General features: G+C 36.8%; 1 pseudogene; it reads left to right on the forward strand.

Annotated features, from left to right (window-relative positions):
- The first annotated feature begins 3,352 nt into the window (after positions 1 to 3,352).
- Positions 3,353 to 5,038, forward strand: LOC121493672 (annotated as a pseudogene).
- The last annotated feature ends 5,811 nt before the right edge of the window (positions 5,039 to 10,849 follow it).

The following is a 10,849-nucleotide window of genomic DNA, read 5'->3' on the forward strand; positions in this document are numbered from 1 at the left end:
AGACGGCATCATTGGAATGTTTAATTCTGAATAGTTTATTGAAGTCTGTGTAGAGTAAAAAGGTTCTCTATGAGTAGGGAGGGGTGTTAGCAGCATGGCATGCTGGGTTGAAGACTGATTTGGATGAAGAGATCATTTGTATGAAAGGTAGAGACAGTAGTGGCCCAGGAAAGAATGTTGGAATAAAAATGAAGTGAGAAATGCCTTTATGCTGGGGTTGGAGAGTAGATGGCTGCCAGTTATGGAATAGTGGTTTAACTATTGATCAAATAAGTAAAAATAATGATAATAATAGGAGCCAGATTTCTCACTGTTGGATAAAAGATTTGCAAGTTAGAAAAGAAAATAAATTGGAATAGACCGATAGTGTTGGATTAGCATTTAAGATATTGGTCTGACCATATAGATTTCAATATATAGCTATAGGTGTAGTTATAAAGAAAATAGAAACAAATATGTGTATGTACACATGCACTCATGTTATATATATTTCTGAGCTCTGTTTATTGAAAGGATAAGGGAATAGCAATGACTCAATATTGATGGGCATTCCTAATGACTAAAATTTCATTTCTAATACAACTCTTTCTTTTTTATGTCTAAAATAATATTCCATTATATGGATATGATGCATTTTATTTATATTTTCATCAATTGATGCACCTATGCATTGTTTCCAGTTTTTGACTATTATGAATAATGCTGATAATGGAGTAGCTGGACTGTATGATAACCATGTTTAGCTTTTTGAAGAACTGTCAAACTATTTTCTAAATAGGGAGAAAGTGCCCATTTATGTCCCAGTTAACAAGAAAATCTGAACTTCTACACGCCATCAATCCATTTTATTATGTCTTTTTTTATTATACTTTTTCTAATACATGTAAAAGGTATCTTGTGGCTTCAATTTGAGTTTCTTTCATGGCTGATAATGTTAACCTTCTTTTCATGTGCTTATTGGCTACTTTAATAACTTTTTTGTGCATGTAAGAAATGTCTATTCATGTCCTTTGCCTATTTCTTTAGTTGTATGGATTGTTGTTGTGGTGGTTTGGTTTTGTTGTTGTTGACTTGTAAGTGTTCTTTTATACACTACTTAAGTGGATACATATATTAGAAATGCAATGTGGCAATTTTGAAAATCAAATTCCTCCTCCTCTTCCTGTTAGCACCCCAGGAATTGCCATTGCTATTCTTTTTTTTTTTTAAGATTTTATTTATTTATTCATGAGAGATAGAGGGGGCAGGGCACAGAGACACAGGCAGAGAAAGAAGCAGGCTCCATGCAGAGAACCCGATGTGGGACTCTACCCAGGACTCCAGGATCACAACTTGGGCTGAAGGCAGGCACTCAACTGCTGAGCCACCCAGGCATCCCGCCATTACTATTCTTGATTTTTTTTTTTAAGAGACTTTTCTGGACTAGTTCTCCTAATCTGTAATGTTTGTCATGTATGACCCCTGAAGTCTTTGCCTGATTAGCGTAGTGGTCATATAATTATTAGGCAAAGATTTCCATAAATATATTGAACTGATAAGATTCCCAGCCTTTGCCAATGGCTGTTTGTATATTTTTAATGATTTGAACACTCCCATAGAGAGTTTCCATTTCTGCATTATTCTTCATTTTCTGTTTGCCTTGAAATAAGGCTGGCCAGAGATATGAAATAAAGGCCTTTCCAAATTTTTCTGGAGCAAGTATATCACCCTCTGTATGCAGGTGGCCTTGTAGATATTACCAATTTGCCTTTTCTTTTCAGGGTCCTGTGAACATTTGATTCTTGTTTCTAGTTTTTTGATCAGCCTTCTTGAAAGTACCAAATGGTAAAGATTCTTCAGGCAGCTGTGATGTTAAACAATTGCCACTTACTGTTTTAAACAAATGCTTTTAGATAAGACTATTTGCATAGAGCAAGCTCTAAACCAGGCCAAATAAAGCAAGCCCTGAGAATGGAGCTTTTCAGCAGGTGGAGCTTTTCAGGCAGGTCAGTTAGTGATCATTCTTTGAGAAAGAGACTTTTGTGGAGTTCTAAACTGGTTTTCCCACTTCAGGGGCTGCCTGACAGCGAAATTTCAATGCTACTCTAATTGGGAAGTCTTGGTTTGTAATGGTACCACAGAGCTGGTAAGAGAAAGATAGAATTAGAGAAGGTTAAAATAACAAAAGTTACTGTTCTTACTGAGATTAAACTGTTTTTCTTAAACATTCCTCAGATTGTTACAGATCTTTAATTTTCAAAGTCCTGAAAAAGTTGATTTTTACAGTTTTTGCTGTAATTTTCATTGCTTTTATTCATGAAAGGATTTTTTTGAGGTTTTTTACTTCACCTTTCTGGAGTTCTGTGAACCCTTTAGCATTGTAGAACAGTTAGTAATTTTTATTTACTGTTTGCCATATACTAAAATTTTCCTACATTGAGTAAAAACATCATATGTAAAAATAACATTTTATATTTATGTGCTGTGTGCTTAAGTGCTATAATTGGGGATCTTAATTGCTCCTCTATCACTACTGTGTGTTGTCCTGTGTACTTGTGACTTCTGCAATAAAATATTTTCTTATAAGGAGACTTCTTTTTCTATCAAGATTGTCTATTAAATTTGTTATTTAAAATTTCTATTAAATTACTCAAGCTTTATCCTACCAATCTGACAATTTAAAGCAAATAGGTCGACTTAGTTAATAGAGTCTTCCAAATATGTATTCTAGTTCAGAAAATGACTTCACTATATTTGGAAATATTAGGACAGATAATCTCAATGGCCAGGTAAAGCTCTATATGTGATAAAAGATGAAAGGCCAAGAAACAAAAACTATATTCTAAACATTATTACCATTTCTTCCACATTAGGGTGATAGAGATGCCTTTCAAGTTCTACGAAGAGTTAATTGTGTGAAATATGGCCTGTAATTTACCCTGCTTGATAGATTTGATTCAGAAATGTTAGCCATCCATCCATTAAAGACAGTCTTCTAGGCTGCTTGCTGCATGTGCCATAAGAACCTCAATAAACATGATATAGGGCTAAGAGATACCATTAATGAAAAGAACATGACTAATATAACTTAATGTTGTAAGTTTTGATTTATTAAAAAATTATTTAACAAAATAATCATAGTTATTACAGTATTTTTGATATGCAAGGATATATTTTCTGTTTTTTAAAAAAAACTTAGAGTGGTCAAGTATCTCCGAATTAAAATTCTCTAACCCAGGGAAGAATGTTGACAAAGATTTTTTAGGTAATTAAAGATAACTATGCCACCAAAAATCTAATAACTAGATGAAAAAAAATAATTTTTAAGTTTGTGTGAAAATGGATAATTAGGAACGAGAGGGAAGGAGAGAAAATGGCATCCATGGATTACAGTACCTACAGCCAAGCTGCAGCCCAGCAGGGCTACAGTACATACACCACCTAACCAACTCAAGGATATGCACAGACCACCCAGGCATATGGGCAGCAGAGTTATGGAACCTATGGACAGCCCACTGATGTCAGCTATACCCAGGCTCAGACCATTGCGACCTATGGGCAGACCACCTATGCAACTTCTTATGGACAGCCTCCCGCTGGTTATACTACTCCAACTGTCCCCCAGGCATAGAGTCAGCCTGTCCAGGGGTACGGCACTGGTGCTTATGATACCACCACTGCTATGGTCACTACCACCCAGGCCTCCTATGCAGCTCAGTCTGCATATGGCACTCAGTTTGCTTACCCAGCCTATGGGCAGCAGCCAGTAGCCACCTGCACCTGCAAGACCACAGGATGGTAACAAACCCCCTGAGACTAGTCAACCTCAATCTAGCACAGGGGGTTACAACCAGCCCAGCCTAGGATATGGACAGAGTAACTACAGTTATCTCCAGGTACCTGGGAGCTACCCCATGCAGCCAGTCACAGCACCACCATCTATCCTCCTACCAGCTACTCCTCTACACAGCCGACTAGTTATGATCAGAGCAGTTACTCTCAGCAGAACACCTATGGGCAGCGGAGCAGCTATGGACAGCAGAGTAGCTATGGTCAACAAAGCAGCTATGGGCAGCAGCCGCCCACTAGTTATCCTCTCCCCCAAACTGGATCCCACAGCCAGGCTCCAAGTCAATATAGCCAACAGAGCAGCAGCTACAAGCAGCAGAGTTCATTCCAACAGGACCACCCCAGTAGCATGAGTGTTTATGGGCAGGATTCTGGAGGACTTTCCAGACCAGGAGAGAACCAGAGCATGAGTGGCCCTGATAACCGGGGCAGGGGAAGAGGGGGATTTGATCGTGGAGGCATGAGCAGAGGTGAGTGGAGAGGGGGACGTGGTGGAATGGGCGCTGGAGAGCAAGGTGGCTTCAATAAGCCTGGTGGACCCATGGATGAAGGACCAGATCTTGATCTAGGTCCACCTGTAGATCCAGATGAAGACTCTGACAACAGTGCAATTGGTATGGTGAGGGCAGAGGGATGCCACCACCACTCCGTGGAGGTCCAGACGGCCCAGGAGGTCCTGGGAGCCCCATGGGTCGCATGGGAAGCCGTGGAGGAGACAGAGGTAGCTTTCCCCCAAGAGGACCCCGGGGTTCCCGAGGGAACCCATCCAGAGGAGGAAACGTCCAGCACCGAGCTGGGGACTGGCAGTGCCCCAATCCGGGGTGTGGAAACCAGAACTTCGCCTGGAGAACAGAATGCAACCAGTGTAAGGCCCCGAAGCCTGAAGGCTTCCTTCCACCACCCTTCCCGCCCCCGGGGCGGTGACCGTGGCAGAGGCGGCCCTGGTGGCATGCGGGGAGGAAGAGGTGGCCTCATGGACCGCGGTGGTCCTGGTGGGATGTTCAGAGGTGGCTGCGGTGGAGACAGAGGGGGCTTCTGTGGTGGCCGGGGCATGGACCGACGTGGCTTTGGCAGAGGAAGACGAGGCAGTCCTGGTGGGCCCCCTGGAACTTTGATGGAACAGATGGGAGGAAGAAGAGGCGGGCGTGGAGGACCTGGATAAATGGATAAAGGCGAGGACCGTCAGGAGCGCAGAGACTGGCCCTACTAGACGCAGAGACCCCACAGAGCTGCATTGACTACCAGATTTATTTTTAAACCAGAAAATGTTTTAAATTTATAATTCCGTATTTATAATGTTGGCCACAACATTATGATTATTCCTTGTCTGTACTTCAGTATTTTTCACCATTTGTGAAGAAACATCAAAACAAGTTAAATGGTAGTGTGCCAAGTTTTTTTCCTTCTTTTAAAGATGGTTGTTTAGCTAAAGTCTAAACAATGGGAATCCCTTGTGAGCATGCTCAGTATCATTGGGGAGAACCAAGAGGGCCTCTAACTATAACAATGTTCATGGTTGTGATGTTGTTGTTTTTTTTTTTAAATAAAATTCCAAATGTTTATAAAAAAAGAAAATGGATGATTAAACTACCTTATGAATAATTATGCACATATACACTAGTTATTTTTTCTTTTTAAGAATGTGTTTATTTTTTCTTTTTAAGAATATGTGTTTATTGGACAGCCCAGGTGGCTCAGCAGTTTAGTGCTGCCTTCAGCCCAGGGTGTGATCCTGGAGACCTGGCATCGAGTCCCATGTTGGGCTCCCTGCAAGGAGCCTGCTTCTCCCTCTGCCTGTGTCTGTTATTCTCTCTCTCTCTTTCTGTGTATCTCATGAATAAATAAATAAAATCTTTAAATTAAAAAAAAAGAATATGTGTTTATTAAATTACTAGCCTAAGGGCACCAGGATTGCTCAGTCAGTTAAGCATTTGCCTTTGGATCAGGTCAGGGTCTCAGGGTCCTGGAATGAAGCCCCACCATCAGGCTCCCTGCTCAGTGGGGAATCTCTTTCTCCCTCTCCCTGCTCCCTGCTTGTGCTCTCTCTCACAGTCTCTAAAATAAATAGAAAGAAAGAAAGAAGGATAGATAGATAGATAGATAGATAGATAGATGATAGATAGATGATAGATAAAATCTTTTTAAAAAATAAAAATAAAAAAAAATAAAAATAAAAAAATAAAATAAAATAAAAATAAAAATACTAGCCCATAATCCCATGGGTAGTGTATATTCACATAAAGTAAAGCATTGAGTTACTTAGTTAATAGTTACATACATTTTACCTGTACATACCAAATTGCTGTTCAGATAGTATGTACCAATTTTTACTCCTGTGTTTGACTAGGCCTATTGCCTCACATTCCACCATAATATGAATATTTAAATTTAAATTATAGTTTGCTAAATGAGCACACAACTGTGTTTGGAGACCAGAAAACTCCTATGTCATTATTCTGTGCACTTGTGGACTATGACTGCTGCAATATAACATATTTTCACAATAAGTATATTATTTTTCTTTTCTATGAAATAGCTACCATTCTGGTTGGTATCTTCTGTTGATTTAGATGATGAAGGAAGCATAAGAAGTAAGGCTTATGAGTTTACAAAGCTTTAGTTAAAGCTTAGATTGTGACAAAGCTCATTCACTCTACAGTTGATTAAAAAATACTCTAGCTTCATCTGAGTAGGTTACCTACATAAACCTTACTTGAATTCCATTTGTCATCCCTCCTGATTTCTCAGAATTGCTTCTATCAAGAATATTGGAAAATACCTAGAAGCCTGAAGCCTTCCCAAGGCTGCTTTATACTCAAATGCAAGGCAGTGATTGATATGAGACACTATCATTCTCAAAAGCTCTGCAAAATAAAGATTAGTTTCTCTACCAAAATAAGTTTACTCAGAGAGTGCTCAAGCAAATTACAATAACTTCACATTTTTCCTCAAATTTTATCATGATTTATTGAGTTATGCAATTGGAATGTTGGTATACTGACTTGCCCATGCCGAAGTTCATTCTGTATAATGCAAAAATGTCATAAATAGCAAAACACAAAAAAAGACAATTTTTTGAACTGAGTATTATAGCTATAAGATTAATTGCTCATTTATAGAAATAAAAAATAATAATAAATATCCTGGTGTTTTAGGCTGAAATGACATAAACTTTGGTTTCCAGATATGACTGTTTAATTTTATGCATTTTTTCATTAGTGAAAGAAAAACCTGTAAAATGAGCCCTAAATTAGGTATTGGTATCCTTCAGGCTAGTAGTTTTTCTAAGTATAAAATTCTATTGATCCTATGTCTGGCTTATTGTACATGAGGATAGAGTGCAATCCATTATCAGGAAAAGCAAAGCCATTAGACTCCTCATGCATTCAATTAGGCTATTACTTTATCTATCTTAATTGATACTGTTAATAGTATCATATATAATTGCTGCATATAGGCAGAAAACATGCTTGTTAATAAGTCTTAGCTAATTCACACAATGACATTTAAGCACTATCATTAACAGTGTACATACATCCAAGATCAATATGTGAACCATCTCAGCCTTAGAGTAGGTGGTGGGAAACAGTAATTCAGACTGGATGATGATAGTTTAAAGTGAATTCTAGGGTAATTGAGGGGTTTTTTCAGAGCAAGGTTTCATTTTGCTCTTGTTATTTGGGGATAGGTATTATGCAGGTATATGAATCTGAGGTCTGGATTGATGAACAAAGGCTTTTGAAATTGGCATCACCGTTATTCACAACATTCTTATGTCATAAGAATTAGGTTGAATTGTGTTTTCAAAAATCCCTTCTCTTAACAAATTAAAACAAACAAAACAATTAGGTCCTTTCAATTTATTTCAACTTACAAAAAAACTACACTGCCATATATAAACTGTGTAGAAAGATGCAAAGACTAGAAATTACATTAAAATATATGACTTTTAAAAATGTTGCTCTTCATTTAATTCAGGTTGCCCCATGAATGAAAACTAAGTGATTTTCCTAGCTATTTTAACTGTTTCAATCTATGAGATGCTGTTTAATTCAGCCTTATAAAATATGATAATTTCTCTTAGAGAAAATAACTTATGCAGTGGCACAGTATCTCAGTAGCAGGTAATGCAAAGTGTGTTTTGAATTGACTTGATATCAGGAGTGGAGTATGTTCTGGATCTGGAAAAGAGAGCTCCCCAGTTCTCTGCAGTAGATGGCTATACTACAGTGAAAATGGAGAGTGGGCAAAGAGTTAACCTCCATCCCAATAAAGGATGCTTTGTTTGAGACACATACTCTTCTACTCCCTAGGATTGCCCTTAAGATGTTCACTAAACTCTATTTTATTGTCTGAGCACTGCTATATTTGAAGAGAAATTGAACTGTAAAGAAATATAGATCCTAGAAAGATTATTTGACTTGTTTAAGCCCTTATCCAGCAGTTATTTGCTGATATATAATTAGATTCTGAATTCCTTAGAACATCTTTTAAATTTTTAGTGGGGTGCTTAGATCACTGAACCATGAACTTAATTTAGAAAAATTTGCATAATATTGTGCTTTTTAAATCAATTCATGCACATATCTGACATATTTTCAATCTGGAGAGAGGATATTTACAGTTACTTTGCCAAACCAGTTTAAAAAAATATTTTACTTCTGACACTAAGATGTCTTCACCTCAGACCTTTATAAACTTTATCAAGATATTTCTACTTTGTCTTCCCAATGGAAACTATGAACTGCCTACAGCATTTTTACTGACTTTCATTTTCTGAGCACTATTTTGCTATTAGACTGGAAAATGAGTGAAGAACTAATTGGGAAAAAAAAGAGCACCTTTCTATTTTCCAGCTCAGTAAGATCCTTAAATGTTACATAAATTCTAAATGGTACAGCATGTAATATTTGAAGAGTGCTTTGGACTTGAACACTAGATAAGTCTATTCTTACAGAGAAAATTGTTTGAAAATCTGGAGGACATTTCAAACTGTATTACAAAACCACAAGTATGTAATTATCTCACAGCTATTTATTTCATTCAGAACAGTTTGGTAATTGAATAATGCATACTCATTATGGCAAAATTTCAGTTTCTCCTTATAAGTAGTCATCTCTATGACTAATCACCTCTTTTTCCACTTCTGTGAACATAGTTTTGACTGGTATTTAGTTGTTTATTTGGGGGAAGGTAATGGAATATATATACCATATACAAGATATAGTAGGGACTAAAGTTTTAATTTATTTTTCCTTTTATTGTGAGAGTATCACAGACAGTTGTGAACATCCAGAAACTTCAATATGTATGTTGGATTAATTCTTCAAATACTTGTCGGAAATGCACTTAGAGTTAACCTAGGCCACGTCATGCCTGGAGAGCTTGGGAAGATGATATTCTTCCTACTATCACCCCAGATTGAAAGATGTCAGGAAAAGCTCCAATTTATATAGATTGGTAAACAGAGCTCTAGAAGAAAGAAAATCATGATATCTTAACATACTGCTTTGACTCTTTCTCCATTATTTTGTGTTTACTCAGTCCTTCAATATAAACCACTTCTCCCTGACATTTTGGTAGGAATGTTTCCAAAATTTTAGTTGAAATATTTTCACATCATCTACAACAGCTTTTTATACACACCCAAATTTCCCAATTTAGTCTAAATATGTATAATACAAACTTAAAAGAGAAATGGCATAAAATTAAATTTAAAAATTCATGATTGACATAAATAATCTATTTACATTTTTAATAATTCAAATCATTAAAAGTATACTGGGAAGATGTAGGTGACCCTTTGTTTGGTGATGATTTCTTAGATGTAACACTAAAAACACATATCATGAAAGAAAAAGAATAATAATTTGGACTTTAAAAAAAAATGTCTGCTCTGCAAAAGACAATTAAGAATAAGGCCAGAATCTAAGAGAAAATATTTGCAAAACATATATATAATAAAGAACTGTTACTTAAACTCTAGGGAATTCTTAAAACTTAATAATAAAAGCAACCCAATTAAAAGTTAGGCAAAAGATCTGAACAAACAGCTTACCAGAGAAGATGAAAAATAAGCATATGAAAAAATGTTCAACATCTTATGTCATGAGGGAATTGCAATTTAAAACAAACAGTGAGAATCACATCTGTTAGAATGGCCCAAATCCAAAACACTGAGAACACCAAATGCTGGTGAGGATGTAGAGAAACAGGAACTCTCATTCATTGCTGGTGGGAATGCAAAATGTGACCACCACTTTAGAAGACAGTTTGTCAGCTTCTTACACAATTAAACCTACTCTTACTCTATGATCCAGCAATTGTGCTCCTTTTTTTTTTTTTCCCAACTGAACTGAAAACACGTCCCCACAAAAATCTGCACATAGATGTTTAGAGCAGCTTTATCCATGATTGCCAAAGTTTGGAAGCAACTAAGGTGTCCTTTAGTAGATGAATGGGAAAGGAAATTCCAGTCAATGGAATATTACTCATTGCTAAAAAGGAAATGAACTATGAAGCCAATGAAAATACGTGGAGGAACCTTAACTATATATTGCTAAGTGAAAGGAGTCAATCTGAAAAGGCTGCATTCTACATGATTTCAAGTATATGACATTTTGGAAAAGACAAAACTGTGGAGACACTAAGATTCTAAGTGATTGCCAGAGGTTTCAGGGGAGGGAGAGAAGGATGCATAGGTGGAACACACAGGTTTTTAGGGCAGCAAAACTATTCTGTATGATATTATACTGCTGGATATATGTCATTACATGTTTGTCAACACCCAACAAATGTACAAAACAAACTGAATTCTAATGTAAACTATAGATTTTAGTTAATGATGTATTAATATTAGCTCATCAGTTGTAACAAATGTATCATTCCAATGCAAAAAGTTAATAGGGGTAAGAGGGAAGTTTTTCCTTGATTTTTATGTAAACCCAAACGTCCCCCAAAATAAACTCTACTTTTTAGAAGTGTATTTTAATTTCAGTTATACTATTAGCTACGTGATCTC

This window comes from Vulpes lagopus, chromosome 6 (genome assembly GCF_018345385.1).
Source record: "Vulpes lagopus strain Blue_001 chromosome 6, ASM1834538v1, whole genome shotgun sequence".
NCBI classification, from domain to species: domain Eukaryota; kingdom Metazoa; phylum Chordata; class Mammalia; order Carnivora; family Canidae; genus Vulpes; species Vulpes lagopus.